General features: G+C 43.5%; 1 protein-coding gene across 1 annotated transcript in view; it reads left to right on the top strand.

Moving 5' to 3' along the window:
- The window catches only part of USP24 (ubiquitin specific peptidase 24), a 4,679,666-nt gene that overhangs the window by 2,137,013 nt on the left and 2,529,167 nt on the right, over positions 1-13,486 (top strand). The window lies entirely within an intron of this gene.

Here is a 13,486-nt window from a genome sequence, read left to right as displayed (position 1 = left end):
GCCCCCGTCATGACCCAACTTAACCCACCCTACCCCTGTATTATGTATCTAATGTAATCTACCTCCAATTCACCTAGTAACTCACAAGGTGTCTACCTGCTATACAAAATCAACAATACTGAAAGAATTAAAATCTTACATAAATCTATATTTATGTTGTAAATAGTCCTCTGTGTATATTACTGTTGAGTCAGTAGGGGCATGCAGTGCTGGTATAAGGACGGGCACAAGCAATGCTGGTTACTGGCCAATTTTACATTTCCACTTTTGGCCTTAGTCGTTTAAGAAATAAAGACAATAAAACAACTGTATCGTGTTCTGTCCTTAATAAAATAAATCCTATACTCAAGGTAGACTTAATTGTAAGCATGTGTTTCCGCCACTTACTAAAAATATTTGCATAAAGAGACACAATCATCTTACTTAAGATGAGTTGCTCTCAGCAGTCCAGTTTCAAGTGCTGTGTGATACTGAGACTGAGCGGCCCAGTAGGTTGTCAGACTGCTGGCTTGGGGTTGGTAGCTAGCTGTATTCTTTCTCTTACTGTGGCTGTCACTTGTCAGAACAAGATTTTGGGTATTACATTTCATGCATTTGTTGGTATGGCACGTGCAAGTGACAGATTCAGGAAGTCCATAGTTATTTTTAGTTGCATTCTGCAGCGGTGTCATGTGAAAAGCAACTTAAAAGTAGGCGTTTCCCTGTTGTATACCCATTCTCCTTTACGAGTGTATTGGAAGTTTGTATTTTAAATACAAATAAACTGTCTAAACTTGCTGACCTCAGCTTGACTTCAGTTTGTATTTTAAATATTGTAGTTTAAAGTGTGGTTCTTGTGATAGTGACAATTTTATGAGCAAAAATGCATATTTGAATTGCGTATATGTGTGTGTTTGTGCTCCTTTTTTGGATAGGCATAGGTAGACCACTCGGCCACATTGAAGTGGACAAAGCTGTAAATATCTCTATCTTAAAGTAAAAATGTAATTTATAAAATTGTGTTCAGTATATGTTCATGCATTCACATTATGGAAATATTTAGAAAACTGTAAAACGGTTACTTGTAATAATTGAATTTCAGGGCAGATTGATAAAAAATTTGCAGTGGCATTAGTGTTGAGAGGTTTTATACCGAGATTGCTGGGAAGTGTAATGTGTAGTAGACTATTCCAGTACCAGTGCAGGTTTACGGACCTGCTGAGCTGCGGCTGTTTTTCTTTGTATAATAATTAAAAGGTCTTGATGGCACTTAAATATGTTTCTGTCACCGTGCATGCCCACAGCTCGACATACTTGTTTTCATTTTTATTGAGATCAGTAAATTTTTTTTTTGGGAGGGGTGGGGGGTTATTTTCTGAAAGTGCTGCTGTTGCTCAGAGTCACAGCGTAGGCAAACAAAGCTTGAAGGAATCAAACCCTGTAACGTGGACATAGGAAACAGCTTATTAATAGCTCAAAGTTTTGTCTTCTGAGCTAATTTCCTTTAATATGCTGTCTGACTGGTTATATTTTGTGTTTAATATTTTGTCTGTTCAATTTGCGATTGAATGTTGAAATCCCACAATTCCAATGGAGTGGGGCAGGGCTACATAATTATCTATGCAGATTTTGTTAGTCAGTGTCCTGATTTTGGCCTGCCCTGTTGTACCTACTTTTCATGGGCTTTTGTCTGGATTTCTGATATTTCCAGGTTGAGAGCTATACTTGTCCCTAAAAATAAAGTTATGAAATATTGTTGGGGAATATGCAGAGCAGTTATTTCTGCCATCACTTTGTATTAGTCAGGCAAGGCCTACTGTATTCAGTTAGTTAATGCATTCAGTGTATCACATCTACTAGAAAAAATATTATTCCACAGCTGTGCACAGTAGCATATGTAAACAAGTATGCATTCCTTTTATTATTTGTATAGCTGAGGAGGAACACAACTGTAATAAAAAACAGTTTCAGATGAGGCTTAAACGTTTGGCAGAAGATTTCAAAAAGAAGTATAAAAATAACAGTTGTGCATTACTTGTTCTATTTTGGAACCTTAAAAAAGGAAGGACTGCTACACTTTTTGCTGAACTCTTTTAAATACGAATAGTAATCAGAAAAGAAGCCCAGAAATAACAATATATAACCTTGGCACCACAGTCTATAGTACTACCATTTGTCAGCAGTATTACTGAATAATGTAGTACAACCTTGCTTAAATGCTTTACTCTCTACTGTCAATCAGATACAACAACCGCAACTTAAGTCCTTGTCTCCCATTTTGTCTGTCTGTATTTTGGTATGTTTTCCTTTTTTTTCTCCCTTTTTATGTTCTCTCTTTTCCACAGGTCCAGAGATCCTAGAGACAGCACAACCTCGTAACTCCCAAGTCATGGACTAATCACCATCTCCTGCTGCCTGCCAAGGGACATCTTCTCAAAGTTGGTGGCTCCAATTCTCTGGCTACCCTGGTACAGTGTTGCATGGAATGCCATGAACAGTGAGTGGTTCAAGACCTGGCTGAGGATGCATTTGAGCAGGCAGTGGGAGCGACTTCTTCAACCCATATAAAACCTCTTCCAGAGGGTTATAGATCCACTGACCTGGTCGGCTCCATCCATCAAGCGACTAGAGGTCTCCATCTCATATCACCAGAGTCCCCCACTGCAAGTTCTCAGACACCTCCTCCCGCTTCTCCTTTTATGTCTGCCGTCTTTTGTTTCCCACAATATCATCCCACCATAGTGATCTTATCTGTCTTTTGTATTGTGTGCTTTCCATAACTCTTCATTAATACTTTGTCCTGTACCCTCTTTCCTTATTCCTACTCCAACTTCCCTTTTATGTAAAAAAGTGGAAATATAATGGGTCTATCCCCTGCCAAAAACATACTACCCTTATTCTCCTACCTCCTCCAGCAGAACCCTGTTAATATCTTCCTTTTGTGTACACCTTGTCTTCTCTCTCCCCCATTTCTCCCTGTCCTTTCTTCCCAACCTTATAAAGACCTAATTAGGGTGTTCACATAAGGACACCCTTATATTTAGTCCATAACACTATATATATATATATATATATATATATATATATATATACACACACGCACACATACATATGTTTGTAATTTGTTTCTACGCATCTGCAGTGAGTGCCATTTTCCTTAATTGAGAGCCAGTTGTATACGTGGGTTTGCACAACTTCATACTAGACTTTCAAGTCCAGAAATAGTCAACAGTAGTCATCACTTTACACTCACTGTTAGACTTCCATACAACCAGAATCCATTTTTAGAACGTGCTGACAGCCCAAAAACTCATAGGTATGTCTGAACAGCCCTTCATGTTCAAATATCCAGTGCTGTTAACTGGTGCTGAGCGCGCATATGCATAAAGGCATAGTGGCGCTCTTCACTGTTTAGCCTTGCTCATGTACGAACCCTCAGACTGAATACCACATTTAATCTCCTCAGTAGCTTGCCTGAAAAATATCTCTCTACCAACCTGCTTAAGTATTCAGCACGTTTTCTGTCAACTAGCTGACGAACCAAAGGTAAAGTAATTATCAATCTAGAAGGATGCTCTTCATGCAAAGTCTGCTTCCAGTTTTCCCCAAACTAATTTACATAAACAGTCAATTTTCAGGACATGTCTAAAGCCCCTTTGAACTGCCAAGTATAAAATAGACTTTACTTGGCTAACTTTTTTGCTGAAGTTCTCTGTAGGTATTCCTGTGGAACATAATTTTTTCAAGAAAAACTCTAATTTTCCCAGTTTGTAAAAATAGATGTTATGTTGTCAATCTCGCCTTCATTCTTGATGGATGGGTTCGGAGCTGAACCTCTGCTCCGACTCGGCCTATACTAAAGCTCGAGAGCCAATTTTACCAGCTCGAGGCAACCCTATATCCCATGATGCTAGGCGGTAACTACCCAGATCTCGTTTGCCGCTTTCGCTAGCGAGGTGCTCTTTTTACCGGCTCACAGGTCAGTGATAAGATTTAAGAAAAATTCTAGTTTTTCTACTTAGTTTTCCCATTATTTTGTTTAAGAAGGCTAGTTTTACTGTTATTACAACTTTTTAGTCGAGAATAGTCCTATTTTTTATCCCTTATCCCAGTTATACTCCCCACCCTAGGTTAGGCCTTAGGCCCTTCCGTTTTCTCTCAAGTCCCCTCACAGGGATTCTTAGCTGTGTGTGTGTACTTTTAGTATCCCTGTCTGTTTGAGAGTGTGTGTGTGTGTGTGTGTGTGTGTGTGTGTGTGTGTGTGTGTGTGTGTGTGTGTGTGTGTGTGTGTGTGTGGATTCTATTTTAGAATCTTGTTTTTTTCTTTTCGACCGCAATATGTCAAAAGACACTAAGGTCTCAGGCTTCAAGAAGTGTGACTCGTGCTGTCAGAAGATGTCGCTGACAGACGGTCACACTTCTTGTGTTTATTGCCTGGGACCCCTGCACCTGCAGGACTCTTGTTCTGTGTGCCATGCATTCAGCCCAAGAGTCCTGCAGGAGCGCAGGAATAAGTTGATCTTGAGGGGCTTGTTAAAGCCCGAAGGTTCCCCGGCTAAGTCCGTGCCGGGGAAGCCTTCGAAGCCATCCAAACCGTCGGCTCCGTGCTCTAAGCCTTCAGATGGTGGCTCACCTTCTGCGACACGATCGGCTCCGGCTGGAGCCGATACATCTGTATCGCAGCTTCCTGCATCGGCTCCGGCCGGAGCCGATGCTTCCAAGACTCAATCTTCACAGTCGGCTCCGGCTGGAGCCGACGTGTCTACGGCTCCATCGGCTCCACCAATCTTGATGCCCTCCACACGCAAGAGGTCCAGATCTCCATCTCTGGAATCTATCCATTCGGCTCCGAGATCACCTTTACTCTCGGAGTGGAGCCATCGGAGCCATTCCTCTCGGACTTCCAGGCTTTCCGACCATGACCTTGAGAGGGTGGTTAGCAGACTGTTAAAGTCTCAGGCACTAGCCCAAGTGCTTCATAGCCCGTCTCATCAGACAGCGGCTATATCCATACAACCTACTATTCCTCCTTCGACTCTGCCCCAGTGTTCGGAGCCGCGACCATTGTGACATAGGAGCCGATACCTCCCCCTTTGGCTCCTTCGTCTGCTCCGATCTCGTCCATGGTGCCTTCCTTGGAGGGATCCAGGCGCTTGGACTCTCTCGCCGGCTCCGAGGGGGCGAGTGGCATTGGACCCTTGTCCAACCCCGTTCTCCCTCTCGGAGCATCGGCGCTAGTGAGTTCGGCCCTGACATCGGCTTCGGAGCCGTTCCTGTCAGTGCCGGCTGGGGTTCCTATTTCTTTGGAGCGGGAGCCCTCTGGCCTGCCTGATAGGGGCGCCTTCGAGGTCATGAGGAGCGTACTGGCCCCAGTGCCTGCTCTACGGTCAGCTCCATCAGCTCCTCCCACTGTAGTGCCTGCTGAGGTCTCTTCCCACTCTCTCGCCCCCGGCCGTGGAGATCCAATGCCTCAGGTCTCCCCACTGGGAATATCCTCCTCTTCTGAGGTTTTTCCTGATCCGTCAGGTGAACCCCCGTGTAAAAGGACATTTAAGAGGAAGCATGTGGACTCCCCTGAGTCCATCACATCTGATACCTACTTGGATGAGTCGGAAGGATCCCCAAGGTCCCCCTCTGAGGATGTCTCCTTTTCTGACATCCTTGAAATCCTTCAACAGAGGGGGAACTGGTCTTCCCTTAATCCTTCTGAGGACGAGTCGGTTTACCTGGAGGCTTTTGGTTCTCGACCCCCCCACCTCCTGGGTGTCTCTGCCCTTCGACCCCCTTATGGAAGTGGTGGCACGGAAGGCGTGGACGGCCCCTGATTCAATGGAACCCACCCCACAGAGGCCTTCCAAATTTATAACAGCCCCTTCGGATAAGAAAGTTTTATCTAAAGGTGTCCCAGTTGATGCCATGGTGGTGGCGGCAGCCACCAAGAAGGAACTGTGGCTGATCCTTCAGTGCCTATCCATCCGCCTAACAAGGAATCTAGGACAATGGATAGGTACAGCAAGCGGATGTTCTCATCAGCAACCTTTGCCATGCGGTTGCTGAATTACTTATGCCACTTCACCCGTCTTCAAAGAGACATTCTCAAAGAACTGGGTGAGGTTCTACAGGATCCATCAGCTGCTGGGTCTCAGGACAAAATTAACCCACAGCTAGGAACCCTGAATTCCATTGTCAACTCCTCCATGTGGCTTATTTCCTACGCAGCCGATGGAGCGAGTAGGGCCGCAGGCACAGGTGTGGCTTTAAGGCGTCACACCTGGATGCGGCTTTGCAACTTCGCAGACCTCTTCAAGGCGTCCTTCACTAACTCCCCCTTTGATGGTTCAGTGTTGTTTGGACCTCAAGTGAAAGATACTTTGACCAGATGCGAACAGGATGGCAAGACTCTTTCTGCCGTAGGAGTCAGTTTTTCAACCCCATCTAGACCATATCCTAAGGGTCAAAAGTGTGGAAAAATGTGGTTCCGCAAATCACAAGGAGTCACGCCTGACGCAAGAGGTCAGTTCCCCCCTAGAGGCAGAGGGAGGAACAACAACAGCAGACGCTGTCCGAGAGGCAGAGGAGGTCCGCAGAATCAGGGTAGCAGAGAAACCCTCTCTGACAAACCCTTCCAGCATCCCTGAGGTGCTGCCCAACTGTCCACCTTCGGAGGCAGTCTGGGGAAGATTATCGCTGTACCCACAAGCCTGGCTCTCCCTCACTCAAGACAAATGGGTGCAGTCGATCATATCCAAGGGTTACAAAATCCCCTTTATCCAAACCCCAACTGTTCAAATACAGTCTCTCCCAGACGTTCCACCCAGTCTAAGGGAACAAGCAGCAATAGAAATATCAAAGCTGCTAAAAAAGAGAGCCATCCAGCCAGTCCCAGCAGACCAACTAGGATCTGGAGTCTATTCAAAGTTCTTTTTGGTACCAAAATAAACAGGGGACTGGAGGCCAATATTGGATCTCAGCAAACTAAACAAGTTTGTAAAGAGAACGAGGTTCCGGATGGTCACGCTACAGTCCATTCTACCCCTTCTGGGCAAGGACAATTGGATGTGCTCAGTGGACCTTCAGGATGCGTACTACCACATCAAAATACACAGGCACTCCAGAAGGTTTCTCCGCTTCTGGCTGGGGGCCAGTCACTACCAGTTAAGAGCCCTGCCCTTTGGTCTCACTACAGCCCCCCGAGTGTTCACCAAATGTATGGCAGCGGTTACGGCTCACCTGAGACGCCAAGGAATTCCAGGTGTTTCCATATCTAGACGACTGGCTCCTCACTGCCACCACCAGGCGTCAACTTCTTCTAGCCAGAGATTACACCATTCACATTTGCAAAGGGTTAGGTATCTCTATAAATTTCGAAAAATCTGCCTTGTCGCCTTGTCAGTCTAGTACCTTCATAGGCGCCACCTTGGAACACCGTTCAGCTCTCAACAAGGTTAACAGAGCAGAGGGTCTTAGATATTCAAAATCATGTTCACGTTCTCCTTCAGAGCAACAAAATTCAGGCCAGGTATGTTCTGAAAGTATTAGGTCTCATGGCGGCAGCCATCACGCTTCTTCCCCTTGCCCGCTTTTACATGCGGCTTCTTCAGTGGATGCTTTTCTCCCAGTGGTCCTTCCAACAGCTCCCTATGACACACAAGATCTTAATAACTCTATCTTGCAAGAGACATCTGTCTTGGTGGATGGTCTCCCCTCAAGTCCATCAAGGCAGACCATTTACTCCTCCCCCTCGGTCGCCACGGTCACATCGGATGCCTCCCTGATCGGGTGGGGCATTTTCAGGGCAGGACAGTCCATGGCACATGGCAACCTTTCGAATGCCACTTGCACATAAACATCCTGGAGATGAGAGCAGTGCCTCTGACATTGCAAGCCCTCCAAGACTCTCTTCCCCTGGGGACTATTGCAATTCAAACGGACAATATGTCTGTAGTATGGTATATCAACAAACAGGGCGGAACCAAGTCCTATCCCCTGTGTCGAGAAGCACTCAGACTCTGGCAATGGGCGATCTCTTCTCGGCGGTTTCTGATAGCAGCGCATATCCCCGGGAAGTCCAACGTCATAGCGGACAGGCTGAGCAGAGCTATTCTCATGCCCCACGAGTGGTCTCTCAAGCAATCGGTGACGGAGGAAATTTTTCAGAAGTGGGGGTTTCCTTGCTGTGATCTTTTTGCAACACCACAAAACAGCAAGTGCCTCGACTTCTTCACTCTCTTCCCCCTTCCAGGCCATCCCCCCAGTGACGCTCTAGTCCATGATTGGCCTCGGGGACTTCTATACGCTTTTCCCCCCTTTCCATTAATCACACAGATAATTCAGAAAGCTACCGCCTTGAGAGTCAAGATGATTCTCATTGCCCCTTATTGGCCTGGGCAGATATGGTTCCCGTTCCTGCATCGTTATCTTTTGGAGCAGCCTCGGCATCTGGATCCAGTGCCAGATCATTTGGCCCATCAGTCAGGGCAGCTGCACCAATCCCTCCAATCTCTCAACCTCACAGCTTGGTTGCTCCACTTCCGTCCCTAGCCAGGCTTCCAATGATTTCAAATACTGTCCGGGATATTATCGTAGCTTCCCTTAAGTCTTCCACCAGAAGGATCTATGCTAGTAAATGGCAACATTTTTCCTTCTGGGCAAAGGCTAGGAATATAGATCCCTTCACTGCTCCAATACACTCGGTCTTAGATTTCCTAGCTGAAATTGTTCATTCAGGATCTTCATCCTCCACAGTAAAAGTTCAGTTAGCAGCCATTTCAAATTTTCACATAGGCCTGCATCATGTCCCATAAACTTTGCAAGGCATTCCTCAGAGGTATCTTTTACTCAAGCCCCCGATCAAAGACCCTCCACCACAGTGGGATTTAAACTTAGTTTTAACATCCTTGATTCTCCCTCCCTTTGAACCTGCGGCTTCCTGTTCATTGAAGTTACTTTCCTGGAAGACACTCTTCCTAGTCGCCATTACATCTGTTAGGAGAGTATCTGAACTTCATGCCCTTTGCATTTGTCCTCCTTATTTAATTTTCCACAAAGACAGAGTTTCTCTAAGAACTAACCCGTCTTTTTTACCCAAGGCAAATTTAAGTCAATCTATTGATCTTCCAGTTTTCTTCCCTAATCACTCAAACAGGGCAGAGCAAAAACTGCATTGCCTGGACATTCATCGTCAGCTCCGCTACTATCTGGACAGAACTAAACAAATCAAGAAATCTGATCAACTTTTTTTATCTTATGCAGAAAGTAAAAACGGCCTTCCGGTGTCCAAAGTAACCCTGTCTAGGTGGCTGTCTTCTGTGATTACCTGTATTTATCAACTCAGAGATAAAGAATTGCCTTCTAGGCCAAGAGCCCATTCAACCAGAGTGTTGGCTACATCAACAGCTTTTCAAGCCAGATTTCCAATAGACACTATCTGTGCGGCAGCCACATGGGCCTCTCCTCATACCTTTGTCACACATTACACATTGGACATGGCCTCCAGAAACAGGGCAAATTTTGGTTCCACCGTTCTCAAGAGTCTGTTCCAATGAGCCACCCAGGATGAAGGTGCTAGGGACGCGGTCCCATCCAGCAAGAATGAAGGCGATATTGACAAGCTAACATTGAGAAGTTATGTACCTACCATAACGTTCCATGTTAGTTGTCTTCTCTCGCCTTCTTTCTTGCATCCCGCCCACCATCCCCCTAGCCTGGACAGACCGAAAGGATTTCCCCTTCTTCTGAGGGACCTTATCTTACACTATTTCAAGCCCAAACAGGTGGTCCTGGGGTAGCTATGGCTTCAGATAGTGACATTTGGGGAGTTCTCCTTTCTCCTCCTCCACCTGAGTGGGGAGACTGAATTGGCTATTGTCTTGTTAGCTACCAAACGAGATCTGGGTAGTTACTGCCTAGTATCATGGGATATAGGGTTGCCACGAGCCGGTAAAATTAGCTCTCGAGCTTTAGTATAGGCCGAGTCGGAGCCGAGGTTCGGCTCCGAACCCATCCAGCAAGAAAGAAGGCGAGAGAAGACAACTAACATGGAACATTATGGTAGGTACATAACTTCTCATTTTATACACTAAATTGATTTTTTCTGGAATACTTGCAAATATAAAATAACTGATTTCAGGAAATCAGTAAGTTATTTTTGGCAAGCCATGACTTTCTAAGCTGTTTGCCAGATGCAGTTTTGATACTGTGCATTTTGTGCAAGTCTTTTTTTTTTAAACATATGTCTAGGTCACCATTTAGGTTCCTTTTCCAGGTTTTGGGATGCATTGATTTGCTAATACTTGGAGTTATGCATGTGTTAAGCAGACTTTTTTAATATACACGCATCTCTTAAAACTGCTATTTTATTGTATTCTTAACATTTTTTTATATTTGTTTTGTTACAGTTAGATTAAATCTGGTTTGTAAATCATTTTAATAAAATGTTGCAAATACATTTTACTTTGGTCTCTCTTCCAGCTCCAAAGCTGTAAATCTGCTTACCTTGCAGTTAGGTGTTCATCGTTCACGTAAGCTATGTCTGTGGTTGATACATGCATACTAGGGACTTCAGCAGTTTTAGCATGTGTGAAACATGATTTTCCTGAGTTTTTGTTTACAGCAAGTTGAAGTAAAAATACACATTTTTCAGTTCACTGCAGCTTTTGTCTTAGCTGCAGCTTATGACTTGATGATTGCGGGTGTCTCCTCTTTTCAAATGTTTTGACAAAAAACATTACCTTTTATTACAGACTGAGCTGAGAGCAGTACTCTCTTTATTGTACTACTTCACCAGGTGTGTTGTTTTTAAGTTCTCTTTTTTGATGTGTATTGGTCTAAGTTCTTCCTTTGTAGATTATAAACTTTGGCTCTGCATTCCACTTTTATTTATCCAAACATTTTATTATACATTCCCATTTTTCAAGTAAACTCAAGTTTAAGCACACTGCTCACTTGTTTTAGTTAACATACTCCTGTTGATTTACCCGAAATGCTCGTTATGTACCTCTTTTATTAAGGTATTTGTTAGTTTTTAAAGTGGTATTATGTCCCCTCCCCTGTAAACTTTGATTTGTGCAGCATTATTTAGGATCACTCTGAGTGCTGCTAATATTTTTTTCTGCTTGCTTTGCTAATTTTGGCTCTAGATATTATAATTTCTGGTGTAAAATTACAGTTTAGCAATGCTTTCCTCCTACTGTACAGAAACATGTTAAAATCTGTACTTTGGTTTGACAAATGCAAAGACAGATTATTTAAATTTATGCCTAGGTTAAAGCTTCATTGCTTTGACTTTTAATGCCTGTTTTGCAGGCATTCTCAATGTCACAATTATAGCTTCATCAACAAAGCTGGCTATCTTATTGTGTCATATTCTCCCCCATTCCACCTGATGGTACATCCAGTTTTGCCTTCATGTCATTGTAATTGGTTGTGGTACGTTATAACCTATGCTCAGTTTGTTGCTCTAAACTGTGGAAATTTTATTTTGGATGTAAAATTACATCTTTTTGTTGCCTTTTTCCTTGGTATACACGATTGTGCTGAAAGTTTACCTTTATTGGTAAATTCTTTCAGTAGAACAGTGCTTAATTTTAGAACATATTTGCCTGTCCTCTTTTCTGTTTCTCATCTTCTCCCACGTAGATCTGCTGGTTTGTACAGTATTGCTTCAGGTGTATTTACACTTCAGCCAGTTTTGCACTTCTGGACTCCAGGCAGGTGTTAAACTTTGGTGTAAGACTAAAGCTTTTTAGTGCTTTTTTTCTTACTATATAGAACCATATTAAAAGCCTGCTTTTATAGAGGCATTTTCTTAGGTGCAGTGAACATTGTTTTTTGTTTTAGGTACGTTTCCATTACCTTACTATCCTGCTGTCTACTTTGCAGGCATGCTTTTGGTTAGTTACAGCTTTAGCTTTGTAACTGTCTACCTTAGTGTTAGTGTCTGTTGTAAATGTCAATATAGTCATTTCAAACTGACCAATATGCTCGGTTAGCACTTGTTTATGCTAGTTATATGCCATACCTTCAATGTACTCAGGGCCGGTGTTAGCATTTTGGGGGGCCCCAGCAAATGTCAAGTTGGGGGGCCCCCTAGGCACTTCCAGTATAAGTATCATCCTATCAATGCCATCCATTCTAATCAACCTTTTATTTCGTGCTGCAAACTTTTAGGAGTAGTATCCACAGACCTGCAGCTACAAGCTCTTACATTACAACAGGCTTATGTACCACACTATCACTATGTTGAACTGTCTAACAAAGGGGCAGTTACAGTTAATGGCACTTAGTTGCAACAATGATACATTGCAACAAGTCTATTTACAGGTCTGAACTTAGTGAAATGATGACTGGGCCTACATTTCAACCCCCCCCCCCCCCACACACACACACACCCTCCAGTCCTCTCTTCTGATTCCCGCTCTTTTTGGACTCCCCATACCATGCACATTACTATTTTCTTCATTTTTATCACATTTTGCCTTACTCTCAGCTTTTTCAAGAAGCCATAATTTTCTATATGCTCTGAAGTGCATTTTACACAACCTTTTCATCCAATAATGGCTTGAACAGAAATTATGATTAGTGAAAGAAATTCACTGCTGCAGTTCAGCTTTAGTTTTCCTTGCATCCTTTCAACACACCTTTCCTGAACAAGAGAGCACAGTAATAACCATTTAGGAAATAACTCAAGCCAGGACCCAAGAAGCCACAGGTTTACAGATGGTCTGGGATGCATTTTCTCAACATTTTACTCCAATGGTGGCCTAAACAAAAACCATGAAAAAAAAGAATGTCAATCTTGTTTTCTTCTTTCAATGAAGACATAAGTCCTGCCCAAGGCTTAATTTCCAAAGCTGACAAAATTGTAGCTTACAGTAAACTAACAAGCCACTAGTTGTGAGAATGCTTAAGTCTTATCTGGAAATACTGCCTACCTCCCTAACCCCCTACAAAAGACAGTCACTGCCTATGCATCCCTCTGGTGTTAGACTGGGATGAAAGCAGAGATTTAAATTGCCTTAGTCATATATTTCAAGTGACTGCTGATATACATATACATAGCATGTTCTTCACCCCTAGACCTCAAAAGCAACCACATGTATATGTGCCTAATACGTGATTGTGAGAATGATTTCAGTACTAGATTAGAATGTGTTGCTCCTAGACAGTACACCTCTCTTACACAAGCTATAGTAACCTTCTTTGAACACCTCTGAGGTCTGTGAGAAACACTGCCTTTAGCTCAAACACAAGCTATAATTACTTCATGTGTGCACATCTAAGGTTTGACTGTGATAAAATTGAAGATGTAATAATCACACAGTCTCCAGCCCCTCATAACCCGCAGCAGCTTTCTGTACACCAATTTGAGCAGGGCTGGTTTTAGAATGGGTGTGGTTGTAAACAGAGGCTATTAACAGCTTTATCCTAAAAGGGTCATATCTCAGCACCATTCAGGTTAAACAGCGTATTCAGAAAATTGATACATTTTTCTCCAAGAAACAACAGC

The sequence above is a fragment of the Protopterus annectens genome, chromosome 10.part0, assembly GCF_019279795.1.
Source record: "Protopterus annectens isolate FY-2018-M chromosome 10.part0, PAN1.0, whole genome shotgun sequence".
NCBI classification, from domain to species: Eukaryota; Metazoa; Chordata; order Ceratodontiformes; family Protopteridae; genus Protopterus; species Protopterus annectens.
This window is presented reverse-complemented; position numbering and strand designations above follow the sequence as displayed.